The sequence below is a fragment of the Camelus dromedarius genome, chromosome 16 (assembly GCF_036321535.1).
Source record: "Camelus dromedarius isolate mCamDro1 chromosome 16, mCamDro1.pat, whole genome shotgun sequence".
NCBI lineage: Eukaryota > Metazoa > Chordata > Mammalia > Artiodactyla > Camelidae > Camelus > Camelus dromedarius.
The window spans coordinates 30,092,888-30,107,607 of NC_087451.1; the positions used below are offsets into that span (position 1 = coordinate 30,092,888).

At 53.5% G+C, this 14,720-nt stretch overlaps 1 long non-coding RNA gene across 2 annotated transcripts; it reads right to left on the minus strand.

Moving 5' to 3' along the window:
* Window positions 1–1,898: 1,898 nt before the first annotated feature.
* Window positions 1,899–9,032, minus strand: LOC135323239 (uncharacterized). Of its 2 annotated transcripts, XR_010384542.1 has the most exons (4): window positions 8,980–9,032; window positions 7,265–7,447; window positions 2,413–2,944; window positions 1,899–2,301 (listed from the first exon to the last, which is right to left on the minus strand). It is a non-coding gene; the product is annotated as an uncharacterized LOC135323239 (long non-coding RNA). The 2 variants fall into 2 exon arrangements; XR_010384541.1 differs by lacking the exon at window positions 8,980–9,032 and having other exon boundaries at window positions 7,265–8,244.
* Between the last annotated feature and the right edge of the window lie 5,688 nt (window positions 9,033–14,720).

Here is a 14,720-nt window from a genome sequence, read left to right on the forward strand (position 1 = left end):
CGTTCGGGCGGCCGCCGGGCGGGCGCGTCGCTCTAAGACCGGCCTCTGCCAGGAAGAGTCACTTCCCGGACACTGCGGGAGCCCTGACGGAGCTATGCGAAGAATGTCCGCGAGGAGCCGGACGGGTGGCACCTCCCGGGCCCGCGCCGCTGTCGCCGCCCAGCAGTGCGTTTGCGCTGGCAATCCCGCCCCGCCCCCGACACGCCCCCGACACGCCCCCGCCGCCCGCGGAGCGGTCGCCATGGCAACGGGATTACAGGCGCAGAGTGCTGTTTATTCTCAGCCCAGTGCCAGGAAATTCGGCCGGGAGGCTGCCAGGCGCACCTCCCTTGGGTTGGGGGCGGGAGAGGGAGGAGAGAGGGTGGACCGGCGTGCACGGGGCTCCTGGGGGGAGGGAGGGAGAGAGGGAGAGAGTGAGTCCTTCGTCACTGGGGGTCACTGACCCCTCCAAGGGGAGGCTCTCCGAAAGCCCTGACTCTGCTAGCCTGGGGTGGATCAAGTTTTCTCCTCCCAGAGGAGCTGAGGTCCCGCCCCCATTTCCCCCTCCCTCAGCCGCCGAGGGCTGGTAGCCCCTCCCCACCACATACCACTGTCCTTGGAGCCCCACGGCCCTTTGCCTCTCAATCCACTCATTCACTCATTCATTCATTCACTCATCAAGTACCTACTGAACACATCTCGTGTGTCAGGGGATTGAGTTTGAACAGGACAAGGCCCTGCTCCTCCTGCTTTCCTGAGATTTAGGAGTGACAGACACCAGTAAAAATGCAAATAAAAGGAATAAACTGCTCTTTGTGCTGTACATTTCCAGTATCTCGAAAATCCACAATCCTGTCTCACCCTCAGGTATGGGGATCAGCTTGTTCTGGGTTAGTAGCCCTGAATGTAGCAAACCAAGACAGTTGATCACCCTTCCCGCGGGTCACACACCCATTTCAGAGATGGAGAAACTGAGTTTTGGATCCCAAAGGTAGTTCTGCCAGGGTCCAGGGGCTCCTTAGAGCTGGAGGCCCTACCTGGGAATCCGGAGCTCTTTCCACTCAACCCTTTTCCCCGCCCACCCGGCCCCTCTCCCAAAGCTCCCGAAAGCCACAGAACCACCTTTGGCCGACCCCCAGGGAGTGGATGAAATTGCTGATTCCCGGATTCCAGCCCCTGCTTTTCTGAATCAGAACCCCCAAGGATAGTCAGGAACCTGCATACTCAACACCTTGTCAGGTGACTCTCAGACCACTCTCCGCTGCCTTCGGGGAAGACAACCCTGGATCCTCCTCTCTTCCTGGGCCAGGGAGTATTCTCCTTGAACCTTGACTAAGCCTCCAGAACTGGGAAATCAGCAGGGAGGGAAGGACCAGGTTCACCGCCAGCACTGTGGCAAGTGTGGACAAGTGCAGCCCTTCCTTCTGCTGGGCTCCAGCCCCTGGGCCCTGGGCCCGAGGACAGCGGGGGCCAGGGGAGGAGGACGGGGCTCCTCCACCCCCCACCCCCCCAGTGCTGAGCCCTCCCAGCTGTGCTGTGCTGGGAACAAGCCAGGCATTTGTGAAACCCAGGGTTAGCCTGACCCACTGTCATGAGGGCTGCCTGTGGAAACTGGCATGCGGAGGGGGATGGGGGGCTGTTCCCAGAAGTGGGGAGAACTCTGGACTTCCCACTCCTGAGTACTCTGGATTGCAGCACAGCCTTAAGCAACAGCAGTGGCCTGGAAGGCTGCACTGCAGAGAGAATCAGAGGCCCCCAGCCCTCATCTGAATAGAAACCAGGGCTCCGAATGCTAAAACTGCGTGTTTTCCTCATTAATACCATCACTGCCACTAGTCATAGTAATCATCAGGCCCAGCCTTAGAAAAAGACAGAAAACTCAGACTTCAAAAAACACAACAGAATGCGAGTTCGCTATTTACATTACACAAGATAATGTGTTTCCTCTCTTTCACCTCCCCTCCCCCCAAATCTCAAATCTTTTCATACAGAAAACGCTCTTTGGTATCCAAAATGTACAGGATGATGAAGGTGTAGATGTGAAATGTAAAACACATAAGGACAGGGTCCTCCAGGAGGCCAAGTCTACACAACCACAGGGGGCGCTCTGCACAGTATGATCTTTGTGGATGAGGTCCCCTGATGTTGTGGGAGGGGGGCTGCAGTGCTTCTGAGCTTTAGGGTGCATTGGCACTTGATGCTTTCCTGACCAGTGCTTCAGGTGATACCAATGCCGGTGGGAACCCTGTTCTGGGCACTGTGTCCAATGGTGGAGAGATCATTGCCGACCAGGAAACACTCAGACTTCAAGAGGCTTCCAGTCTGAAAGGGGAACCAGACGTGAAAACCAAGAAGTATCCTAAAAAGGAGTGGGTATAAAAATAAAATGGTATACAGGGTACAGCTGGGGGCCTCCAGGAGGAAGTGACCTACCGTGGTTTCCCAGAAGAGGTGACTCCCGAGATAGGAAACAGCAGGTGTTCCCTCGTCAGGCGTGGGAGAGAGGGGCAGTCTGATGATCAGAAACAGGGAAATGGCCAAACAAGAGGAAAAAAAAACTTCGGGGAACTTTAAGAAGTCTGTGTGTGTCCCCATTGGGCACACCCATGCCGCGCTCATCTTCTAAAAATACCACCTTCGTCACACACACAGCCCTTGCCCATGGGATGCACACTGGTTCCTGGGGTACCTTCCCGTAAGCCAGTTCTAACACTCCTCAGACGGTCACCCTGGTGGAGAGCTCATCTTCTTCAGCGGCCCCACCTGCTCCACCCCACGCCGGGAAACTGGCTTCCTCCCACCAAGGTGGTCTCCTCACCTGTCAGCCATATGCTTCACACCTGGGCTCACCTGTGAGCCCATTTCACATTGTGGTCATCCCACAGGCCCCTCGGGCCCTTCCCCCGCTTGGAATTCCACCTCTTCTTTGGAGGCGGCCGGTTTCTTCCAAACTGGACTGTGAACTCTTTGAAGGAAGAAATCACTCTTACTCATTCCTTCGATGATCATTTATTGAATGCCTACAGGCACTGTATCTTCAGCTTTTTTATATTTGTCATAAAATCCAACAGAGTAGGTGGCGCCCGGTGGAAGCCCACCAAATACTTGACCCCCGACTGTACAAAAGAAGAAATCTCTTTAAATAATGGGGTTTCTGAAGCCATTAAAATATTATTATAAGTCACTCACAACTTTTACTTGGGGAAGCAGATAGGCATCTTTTTAAGTACCTTGTGTTGGTATTTACTTCATAAATAGCTCTTTTGTTTTTCTCGAAACGCATCCTAATATGCTATCTTATTCCATCCTTCCTGCATGACTTGGATGTAAGTGAGGCAGCTAAAATGAAATATATTGCACTTCCCAGATGATCAAATTAAGGTGTAAGGGGGATTCAGGTTGGCCTCAAACCACAGAGATGATTAGTGGAAGAAGCAGGCTCAGAACACTGATCACCTGACTTTCAATCCACTGCCCTTTCCACCACTATTTGCATCTGCGTGTCTGAGCCCCCACCATCCAGGACCTCCACTTAACAGCTACTGTAAAGGTTCCCCAAGGGATGCAAATAGTGGCTGGACCTACAGGTGGCTCTCATCAGAGACCAGTCAGCCCTGAGGGACAGTCCAGGGACTGCCATTTCATCCGTCTAGACCATAGATGCTTGCAGAGAACACCAGAAATATCCCACCTTCCAGCGGGCGGGAGCCTCAGATGTTCAGAGTGGACATAGAATTCCCAAGGAAACTCCAGCGAGACCTCTGGCCACCCAATGTGCAGGGTTTTGCTTAAAGCCTCAGAGAAGCCCAATATCACTCTAAACTCTTCCAGAAGCTGAAGGATGGGTGAGTGACCTCTACATCCCTGTCTGTTACAGAATTCTATGAAAAGGAGGCTGGCGGGAAAGAAGCCAGCTCGGGAGGGAGGCAGGCTGGATTCTGAGTGTGGCCCTCCAGCTATTCATTGCCCTTTTCAGTGTCCCTTGGCACCTGGTGAAAGTACGCAAGGGGCTCTGGCAGGAAGGCCACCCAGAAGCTATTCAGAGACCAGCCAGCCTTGCCCAGTGAGGGAGTGGGGACTGTCAATGGCTGTGGAATACTGCCCTACACACTGGGGCTTCCCCACTGGACTCCTCAGGCCATCACTCCAGGGTTTGGCTGAGAACTCAGCCAGGACCCTGACCAGACTCTGGCCAGAGCCCGGGAGTGGAGAGGAAGAGCCCAGGAGAGTAGCCCCCCCCCCCCCAACCGCAGGCACCCTGCCAGGCCTCTCCAGTCTAAGACAAGGAGCTGAGAAGGTCAGCCAAGGGGCCCAGCTGCAGCAAGAGACCTCGTGCCCACACCAGGATAAGAACTGCGGAGCTGGTCAGTCCTGAGTGGGGGCGGGGAGGGGCCTCAATCCTGGTGGAATAGACAATGCCCTGGGGCCATCAGGCCGGACTCTGTGGCAGATAGGCTGATCTGGATTTTAGGAGGAGCCAATTAAAAGGGCCAGATGTCCGGTAGAGGCTGCAGCTCCCCCGCCCCACCAAAAGAAAGATGGGGAAAGGCCAGAGATGACTGGAGGACTTCCCGGACGTGCACACGGTGGACACGTTGCCACACGCACAAGCTGCCAACCCATTCTGACCTCAGTCTGCAAATGCGACACACAGCACCATCCCTCGATGTGCACTGTGGACAAGCATTCCACGGGGTGATGTATGATGGTGAATCACCTTAGTCTAGCTTCCCACTGTGAGGATTTAACCGACCAGGATTTCGGGGGAGGGGATGCCAGGGGTCTGAGCTTTCCTCCGAGAGGGAGAAAACTGGCCTGGACTAAGATCAAAGGTGTTCTTGGCCTCGAGGGCAGGATTCAAGCCACTGAATCAGTCTGCCCAGGACTCTGCTCCCTGGTCTTGGGGGCCCTCCCTGCGGGGCTCACAAGGGTTCTGTGGGAAACAGACAAGGATTGCATGAGAAAACTCTCGGCCTTGGCCTGCCCCTGGCCTGTACACTGAGAATAAGACAGGTTCCCCATCCTCTAGCCCTTTTCAGGGCCCCGACCCTGCAAGAAAAGAGCCCTCACCCACGTGTTTTATTTCACATAATTCTGTGGCCTGCTTCCGGTGCGCCGAGCACTATTCTCAGCAGGCGCAAGGTAGGAACGCATTGAATTCTCCAGCAACTCCATGAGTTAGGTGCTATTTTTGTCCCCATTTTTACAGTGGAGGGGACTGCAGAACAGGAAGGTGATGTGACTTGCCCAAGGTCGCACAGTGAACCAGGAGCAGAGCTGGGTCCGGATCCAGGCAGCGGGCTACAGCATCCCTGCCCACAGCCAGCACCTGCCAGCACCACAGAGGCACTGGGGTGGGCACCGGAGCCTGAGTCTGGCCGAGGGCAGAGTGCCGGCGGCAGGGCAGGAAAGCTGGGCGTGCGTCCGAAATCACTGCTTCCTGGCAAACGGCCTTGGGCGAGTATGTAAGGGTTCTTGCCTTGGTTCCTAGTCTATGCACGGGGATCTCAACCAAACCTGCTCTGTGGGTTGTCGTGAGGTCAAAAACAAGACCACGTCACAGGTTTATGACTATTAGTCGGGTCTCCCTGGGACCAGCAAGATTCAAAATGAGCTCCCACGTTTCACCCCACACCCAACCCCACACCCTCCTGCCATGAGGAAAGTGGAGACGGGCCAGGCGTGGCCATGGTTTCCTGTCCCGGGTGGGAGGAAGATGCCTAGGAAGTGTCCCTTCCTGTCTCCTCCTCGGCCCCTTCCAAGCCTTCGCTTTCTGTGCCTGCTGAGCTTCCTTCTTGTTTTCCTCAACTGTCCTCTGTTTGACATTTGGCGCTGGTGTGAGTTTCCTGGGGCTGTTCTAACAAAGGACTACAAACTAGGGGGTTTAAGACAATAGAGACTGATTTTCTCACAGTCCTGGAGGACAGAGGTCCAAAATCAGGGTGTCAGCCGGACCATGCGCCCTCTGAAGCCTTTTTCTCTTACTTGATTTTATTTTTAATTACTAATTTTTTTTAACGGCGGTACTGGGGATTGAACCCAGGAGCTCTAGCACTGAGCTGTACTCCACCCCCATCTCTGAGGTCTCTGGGGGAGAAGCCTTCCTTGCCTCTTCCCAGCTTTTGGTGATTGCAGGCAATCCTCGGCTTGGAGACGCATCACTCCAGTTTCGGCCTCCGTCTTCACACGGCGGTCTTCCCTGTGTGTCTGTGCCCAAATCTCCCTCTTATACCCAGTCATTGGACTAGGGCCCAAACAAATTCAGTATGACCTCATCTTAACTAACTACCTCTGCAAAGACCCTATCTCCAAATAAGGTCATGTGCACAGACTCCATGTGGACGTGAATTTGGGAAGATGCTATTCAATCCAGTACCACTGGCTGGTCCTGCAGGATCTAAAACGAACAACATTTTTTTTCCCCTTGTATCTTCCAGGAAGAGCCTGAGAAAGGCGTCCTTCTTTGCTCTTGGGCAGAGGAATGAGAGGGATGCCCCTTGCTGCTCGATCAAACATTCCTTGAGCAAAGGACAGGCTGAAAGGCGTTCAGGGATGGAGCCCAGCAGATAGCCTAGCCAAGGGCAGTGCCTCCTGGGGAGGAGGGAGCGTGCGCTTGCTGCCTGCCTGGCGTGGCCTGGTCCTCCACAGACACTGCCTCATTTAGCTGCCGGGACGCTTCCTCCATCTCTCTGGTGGACAGCGTCAGTCTCGCAACCTCGGATGACCCTTCATACAAGAAAGAGCATCCTCCACAAAGCTTATCCTGAGCTTCCCTGGGCAAGAGACAGAGGTGGAGCCTCAGGGCTAGGAACTCTGGCCAGTGCCACAGTTCCTTGGCATTGTCACCCCGGGAGAAGTCCAGGGGATGCCCAAAGTCCTGGGTGTCTGACGGTGAGGTGGACCTGAGAGCGCAGTAGCCTCCATCCCTCAGATATTCCTGTTGGACCAGACAGCCAGGTTGGGGAGAGCTGGGGATATGAGGTTAAGGGAATTTCACCTGCATCTTTCATCACTGCATCCTTCTCAATCGTCAGAGAGGGCGCGTGATGAAGAAAGCTCCAGGTGGTCCAGGATAGCTGAAGGGAAAGTCCTCGGGTCGTACTCAAATCCTCCTCAACCAGGCCTGCAGCCCCTTCTCCCTGTCCACCTGGCCCCTCACCCACAACTGGAGACTCTGGACAAACCTCCGTTCCTGAGAGGCTCCCTGGGGTACCCATGTCTGACTTCTGGGGCCTGGGAAAGGGGAGAGGGAGGATGCCAAGAAGGCACGGGGTTATGCCCTTACCTGAACCACAGGAAGGAGAGCGCCCTACCCCAGCACACCCGCAGCTGCTCTTCCAGGGACAGGAAGTCAGCTGAGTACCGAGCAAACAGCGCGCCTGGGGGAGGGGCTCAGGCACCTGGCAGTCAGGTGGGTCAGCTCTCCCCTCGCTCGCTGCTCTTCTTCTGGGCCACACTGGTTCCCACACTGAGGAGGCCAGAAGGAGTGGCAATTAGGAGCCTGGGTTTTCATCTCCAGTTCAGTTTGCCTCCTCCAAGTTAGGAGACCAGGGCAGGTCTCTGAATTGCTCCCCATCTGTACAATGGGGACAATAATAGCTCCCACTTCCTAAGGTCATTGATCAGTGAGCAACACCCATGTTGCCCAGGACATAGTGAGCACTGGTGAACACTGGAGGCTCTGACACCCCTGCGAAGGGGCTGATCCGTGGACAGACTATTTCTTGCAAATAATCTGACACTTAAGTAGTGCCCTGACCCACTTAGGGGAGAAATGGTGACCTTCCTGGCAGCCACACCTGGCCCACTAACTCTCCCTGGGAAAGCGGTGATGCCGGCCTCCACCTCTCACACACTCCGCGAGCTCTCCCTCCACCAGGGCCCCTCTCTGGCTGGCCTGCCCAACCACAGGACAATCAGGCTTTTAGCCAGGCAGTTACAGTAAGCCAGACCCGCCCTTCCTTACATGGGGTACCACCGTTCCCCGGGCCTAAGCCTCGGCTCCCATAGAGGAGAAGAAGGTGGCATTGGGAGCCCCTTCCCAGCCTGGTACCCTGGGCTGGCTCTTGACCCCATCCCCAGGACATGCTGGTCTTCCCAGCAATTTCCAGGGGCCACTCAGTCCTGGCAACCGACGGGCCCAAGCGGCAGAGGGCAGCTGAAGCAGCCACTAACATTCAGAAGGAGCAGTTGACTCACTTCAACCAGGCTGGGCCCTCTGTTAATACTCTTGGACCTCAGCCTGGGATTCCTGCAGGTTCTGACAGCAAGTTGAACCATCCTCTTGTATAAGGCGGGTTCCAAGGTAACCCTGACGGGAGAGGAGGAGGAGAGGGGCCTGGACAGGGTGTTGATCCACCTGAAGATATTCCAGGCCTGGGGGACAGGATAGGCTAACTGATCCTGGGCCTGACTGAGGAGGAAGGTGGGGTGGGGGTGGGGGGATGGAAAGTAGGGGAAAAGGACCCCGTCACAAAGCCCAGAGCACATTACATAATTATTCTATTTTAATCACAGCCACCCTGTATGGTAGATATGACTAATCACCAGTTAATAGATGAGGAAACTGAGCCTGGGAGAGGTTAGGGAGGTTAGCAGGTGGGCGGAGGTCGGTGAGGGGTGGTGGCTGCAGGGGCAAATTGTGAGGTCAGGCACCTTCTAAACAGCCTCAGGGTCCATGGTGGATAACAGTGGGGAGCCTGTGCTGGGGCCCCGGGGTCCGAGGTACCCCCTAGGAGGCAGGGCAGGCACAGAGCCGCCCCAGGCAGCCCTGGTCCAGGACTGCATCTGATCACAACGCCCACAGGAGCGAGGTGCGGGCCCAGGTGGGGGTGTCCCTGGAGGCGGGTGTCTACCGCCCCTTCCCGCGCCTCCGACTCCTCTGCTCAGCCCGGACCGGAACCGTGGTCCGGGAGCGCCTGGGTCCCCCGGCCCGGTGCGTGCCGATGGCAACCGGTCCTCTCCCGGCAGCGTTTAAAGGGGAAGTGTCCGCACACTCACACGCCCGACCGCGCCGCCAGCTGCGAATTCCTCAGCCCTTCCATCAGCGCGCCGGCCCCCGACGGGCTTCCTCGCGGGCGGTGAGGTCAGCGCCCCGCCCCGCCGCCTCGAGGCTGGCCCCGCGCCCGGGATCCCGGCCCCCCCCCCGGGCCCGGCTGTCCGCCTGCTCCTGGTCCCGGATCCCTGCCGCGCGCTCCGCGCCCCGGAGCTAGGGCGGCCCCTCGCGCCCGCCGCCCGCGGGCCTCCCGGCCGAGCCCTATTTCGGGCGCTGGCGCGGAGAGCCCGGGCAGCCCTGCCGGGAAGGGAGGCTATTCTGGGCCAGGCGGCCCGAGCAGCTGCGGCCCCAGGGCTTCCCGGCAGGGTGCGCGCCCGGGACAGAGGGCACGCTAGGGCAGGGCTCCCCTTCCTCCCCAGCGCCCCACCTTTCTCCCAGGCCGCGCCCAGCTCCCTCTCCCTCTATGACTAGACCCAGGTTCTTCCTTATGCCTGGAACATTCTCTGGTGCCAGGTCACTGCCAGTGTCCAGAGCTTGTGGCCAAGGTGCTCCCTCCACCAGTGCCCTCCATGCAGGTGCTGGTACCTGAGCCCCTCTGCCCTCTGCTCCCATCTCTCTGACTGGGATGGCCTTCCCAGCATCTGGGCTTGCCTGGGCACAGCCGCTGTCTCCGCACGTCCCATTCACCTGCCCTCCCTGACTGTAACCCCTCACCATGTGTCTACATGATACAATGTTGAATCCCCAGTGCCCCCAGCACAGGACGGGTGCCCCCAAATGGTCATTAATGAAAGTTGTTGAACTGTCACATTCAGGACCCAGAACGCCAGCCCCTTGGGGTCTTTTTATATCCTGGCCAACTAATCCTTATGATGTGCCCCTCGGCCCCTTCCTTCACCAAAGGGAATGACCGCTTCCATGGGTGGCCCAGGCTTGGTGGACGAAGCCTTGTGCCTGTGCACACGTGGCCCCGGTCCCCTTGGGTCTACTCTGTAACCTTAGGACCCACTGGTGGACTCCTCAGGGCTACACTCTACCATCTGTGAACCAGGAAAAGAACATCTGTGGTCTATCCCACATCACAGTGTAACGCAAGTCACATCCATTATCTAACCCCAATCCCTCCCTCCAGACCAAAAGGCTTCCCAAAGAGAGTGAGAATGCTCGGGGGAGGGAGCAAGAGAGAAAAGAACATTTCCCCACCCTCTACTAGGTGTTTTAAATACGTCACACGCCCCTCAAACCTCAGTGTCAGAACAAACCTCTTGGATCTTGTTAAAATGTGGAGACCCTGAGATGCTCTGTTTCTAACTAACCCAGGTGGTCTCCATCCTGTCAACACCCCACTGCGTTAGAAGGAGGGAGGGTAAATTTATACAATGGAATACTACTCGGCCATAAAAAATAATAAAATAATGCCATTTGCAGCAACATGAATGGACCTGGAGAATGTCATTCTAAGTGAAGTAAGCCAGAAAGAGAAAGAAAAATACCACATGATATCACTTATATATGGAATATATAAAAAAAAAAAAAGACATGAACTTAGTTACAAAGCAGAAACAGACTCACAGATATAGAAAATAAACTTTTGGTTACTGGTGGGGAAGAGGGTGGGAAGGGATAAAGTAGGAGTTCAAGATTTGCAGATACTAACTACTATATCTAAAATAGATAAACAACAAGTTTATACTGTATAGCACAGGGAACTGTAGTAACTTACGGTGAAAAAGAATATGAAAATGAATACATGTATGTTCATGTATGACTGAAGCATTATGCTGTGCACCAGAAATTGACACAACATTGTAAACTGGCTATACTTCTCTCTCTATATATATATGTATATAGATTGTATTTATATATATATGTATATAAATACAAAAAATAAAGAAGGAGGGAGGGACAGGCCACACAGCAGTCTGCCTGGTGTTCAGATGAGGAATCTGAGGTTTAGAGAGATTAAGTGGCTTGCTTGCCTGGCGAGGCCAGCACCCAGGCCCAGCTGGGCCACAGATTGTTCCCCCCACTCCTGCCTCAAGCCTGAGCTGCTGGGTCCCCAGATGCTCTACCCTTAGCCCCAGACTTTTTCTCCCTGCAGTTTACACCTGTCAACAAATTTTTCCCTCAAATTATTGTACTTAATATTGCAAATTAATACCCATGAGTAAAACATGTGTGTACTAAATGTATACTTTTATTTATTGATTGATTTTAATTTGGTGGGTAGGTAATTAGGTTTCATCCATTTATTTTATTTAAATGAAGGTACTGGGGATTGAACCCAGGACCTCCTGCATGCTAAGCATGCACTTTACCACTGAACCATATACCCTTCCCCTTAAATGTATACTTAAACTCAGTTAAAATAAATAAAAAATAAATTCCACAGGAATAAAAAAGAAAACTTATCCCCAGGCCCAACTCCGCTCAGCTCACTCCCTAGAAAAAGGAATACAGCCTGCAGTTCACTGCTGATTCTTCATGATGCCATATGGTTTTGCTTACGCCTTGGGTTGGCCAAGGTTAACCCCGTCGGATATGGGTAAAAGGTCAGGCAAAAAGCCACCAAACCTGGGATGGAAATGGGGGGGGGGGTGATGCGGTAGAGAAAGAGAGAGAGTGTGAGGAGAGAAAGTGTGGTTCAAATATGGGCCCAGGAACTCAGGAAACCACTTTCTCCCCAGGGCCCTTGACTTCCATTTTCCAAGGCAAGCTGGAACAGGTGAGGGGAAACCCGGCTCCGCAGGCTCTCTGGCTCATGAATAAGTAACAGCCACCAAGTGCTTTGTCTCACCCGTCGTCGTCGTCGATAAAGAGTTTACTTCCTGACAGAGAGGCTGAGCCCTCCCACTCCCACGTGTAAGTGAAAAGGTAATCAATCGCCGACTAATTACAAGCGGAAGTTACTGGGAACCCAGAACCACTCATTCAAAACCCCGCGGATAAGCACGCGTTTTCTGGATGGGCATCTGTGTCAGGGGCCAGAGCGGCAGCTGAAGTACTCGAAGTCATATTTTAGTTTCCTGAAAGATTAGCGTCTGCCCAGTCCTGGTGGGGCTTACAGTTCAGAGGTGCGGTGGCCCTGGGGCCAGAACGTGTGGGAACTTGGCCAGTTAGATCAGGTCCTGGCCCCGCCTGGACCTGCTAATGATGCTGGTGACACCCTGCAGAGGGCTCTGGGTTCCAAATCTGATGCATGGCAGGTGCTCACTGGGAAGAGGGGAGAGGTTACTCCTTTCCTCCTTTGGCCTGCTCAGCCCCACTGGTTGCTCCAAATCGATTCCTCAGTTCTGGGGCCGAAAAGAGCCTTACGAGTCTAGTTTCCTTTAAAGACCAACATTTCCTCAGACTTGGGCAACTGGGGAAAAGTCACAGGTCTCATTTCTGAGAGGGAAGGAGGCCCACAGTGGGGTTTGTGGGGGGCAGGGAGGGCTGGGAAATCTCACCGATCTCACTTCTGCTTTGTGGGTTATCAGCGCTGAGCTGCCCACAGCCTTCTCCTCTCACTGGCCATTTGCATATGTCTCGTTGAAATTCCGGATCAGAGCGTCACCGGCTCCTCCCTCCGGGCCCCCAGAGGGTAGCTGGAACTTCACTGGGGAACCAAAGAGTGGGGACAAGTGGCCGTGGGACAGCGGTAAGGGCCCCAAACCTTCCCCTGGTTGATTCACCCTTATTCAGTAGATGGCCCGTTTTCCTAGAATGTTGCAACAGGGGTACTAGGGTTTTTCCAGAAATTTCCATTCTTGATGACCCAACCCCAAACCCCTCAAGTGAAAGGAACTCAAGATGACTCCCACTGGCGAGGGCTGGGCACTTGCCCTCGACCATGGTGTCCCTTCCATTTCATGCTTTCTCAAGGAGCAGAGAGCTCAGTCTCTTGAGAATGGACTCGTTGTCCATACAGCTGTGCACACAGCAGGCTCTTGGCCTGGGTCTTTCTTTCTTAATACGTATTTGTTTAATGGATGGGATGACTGGAAATTACTTACCCCTGATGAAGAAACAGGAAAGCAACACAGTTTTAAAATCCTTAAAAAAACAAAACCAAACAAAAAAACACAACACTAAAAAACTATCCACTTAAGATTTAGAATTGGAGAGCTGGAGAGCAGAAAGATGAAGTGGATAGTTTTTAGTCCTTATATTCGAAGCTCTTTGAGGGCAAGACCGAGTCTCATCTGTCTTTTCTCTCCCCAATCCCTGGTTCATAGTCACAGAGTAGATGCCCAGTAGATTTTGTTGTGTTGGATTGCGTGGCCTTTCTTAGCCATTATTTAGAAAGTCAGCCTCTTAGAAAGCCAGGCATAGCATCAATAGTTAATCTGGAGCTGGGTTTATGGATGACAGAGACGGGGTTGGGGGTGAGGGGGAGGATGGTGGTCTTTACTCCTGTGAAGAGTCTGATATTTGAACTCCAGGTGAGGAATTTTACTGTGGGGTCACTTTTCACACAGGGTGATTCCCTGTGGTTTTATGATAGATGAGGAAAGAGATACTGGGAATTGTCAGATGGGTTCCTTAGACTTTAGGGGATATTTTACCAAAAAGTTCAGGGAAACTCTGGCCAAAAAAAAAAAAAAAAAAGAGTCAGAGGTCCTAAGAGTGGAAATGGGTCAAGGAAAATGATGAACTAGGAAAAAGAAATCCACAATTCAGACAGTGTAATCATAAAAGAACTCTATGAGAAAGAGCTTTAGTGGTTGGGGGGACTAAATAAAGGAAGTTGAGGGAGCTGAGGTCATATTACAAAAAGACGAAGAGAGAAGAAGGAGGGAGGAAGGAAGAAAGAATGGAGGGAGGAAGGAAGAAAGAATGGAGGGAGGTGTGGGGGAGGTGGGGGTGGGGAGCAGGGACTGGTTGGGGGCAGGCAGGGCCCTCTACCAGTAGTGATGACTCAAGGGCGTACCCAGCCCTTAGGGGAGAAGACAGAATTGTGTCAAAAGAAGGAAGAGGGAAGAGAAAAGTGCCTTGGCTGAGCACCTACTGTATACTGGTCTGCCCCAAAATTCTGTCAGTCTCACCAAAACCTGAAGGTGGGGGACATTACATCTTTCTTACAAGAGAGCAACTCAAGTTGGTCACACCTTTGCCACTTCCCTAGATGGCCTCCCAAGGCCATGCAGACCTGCTCCAAGTTTACCTGCTTCTCCATCAAACTCACAAAGAAAGCAGGGCAGGTCAGGGTAGGGCTGTGTAAAGAGGGAACTGAAGTCTGAGATAGGGGAGGAGCCAGTGAGAGTGGACAGGGAGGCTCTGAGTCAACCCGGGTCAGCCCAGGGCTACCCATCCCCAGTCTGGGACTGGAGGGAGCTTGCTGGCTCGGCAGTGGTACACTTTCCGTCATCTCTGAGATCTGGAGAGGGACCAGAAGATGGGCAAACCAGGCCCTGCTGGGGCAGAAACCAGACTTGGGGAACTGGAAACCAGCGTATGATGTTAATCACCAGCAAAACTCTGGAATGAATCATTAAGCAAATTCATTTATACATGCCCTTACTCAATAAATATTTATGGAGTGTCTCTCAGTACAAGCTACTGTGTTGGGCATTAGGGGTAAAACCCTAAATTGGGGTGGACTGCTCCCGAAAGGATCTTAGAGCTACAAGTAGGGAGATGAAAGTATATAATTATTGTAATAGAACTAAATTTACAAGAGAAGTACAGATAAATGCTATGAGGATTCAAGGGACACTTAGAAAAGGCAGAATATAATATTTGAACTTGTTTCAGAGAAGGAACA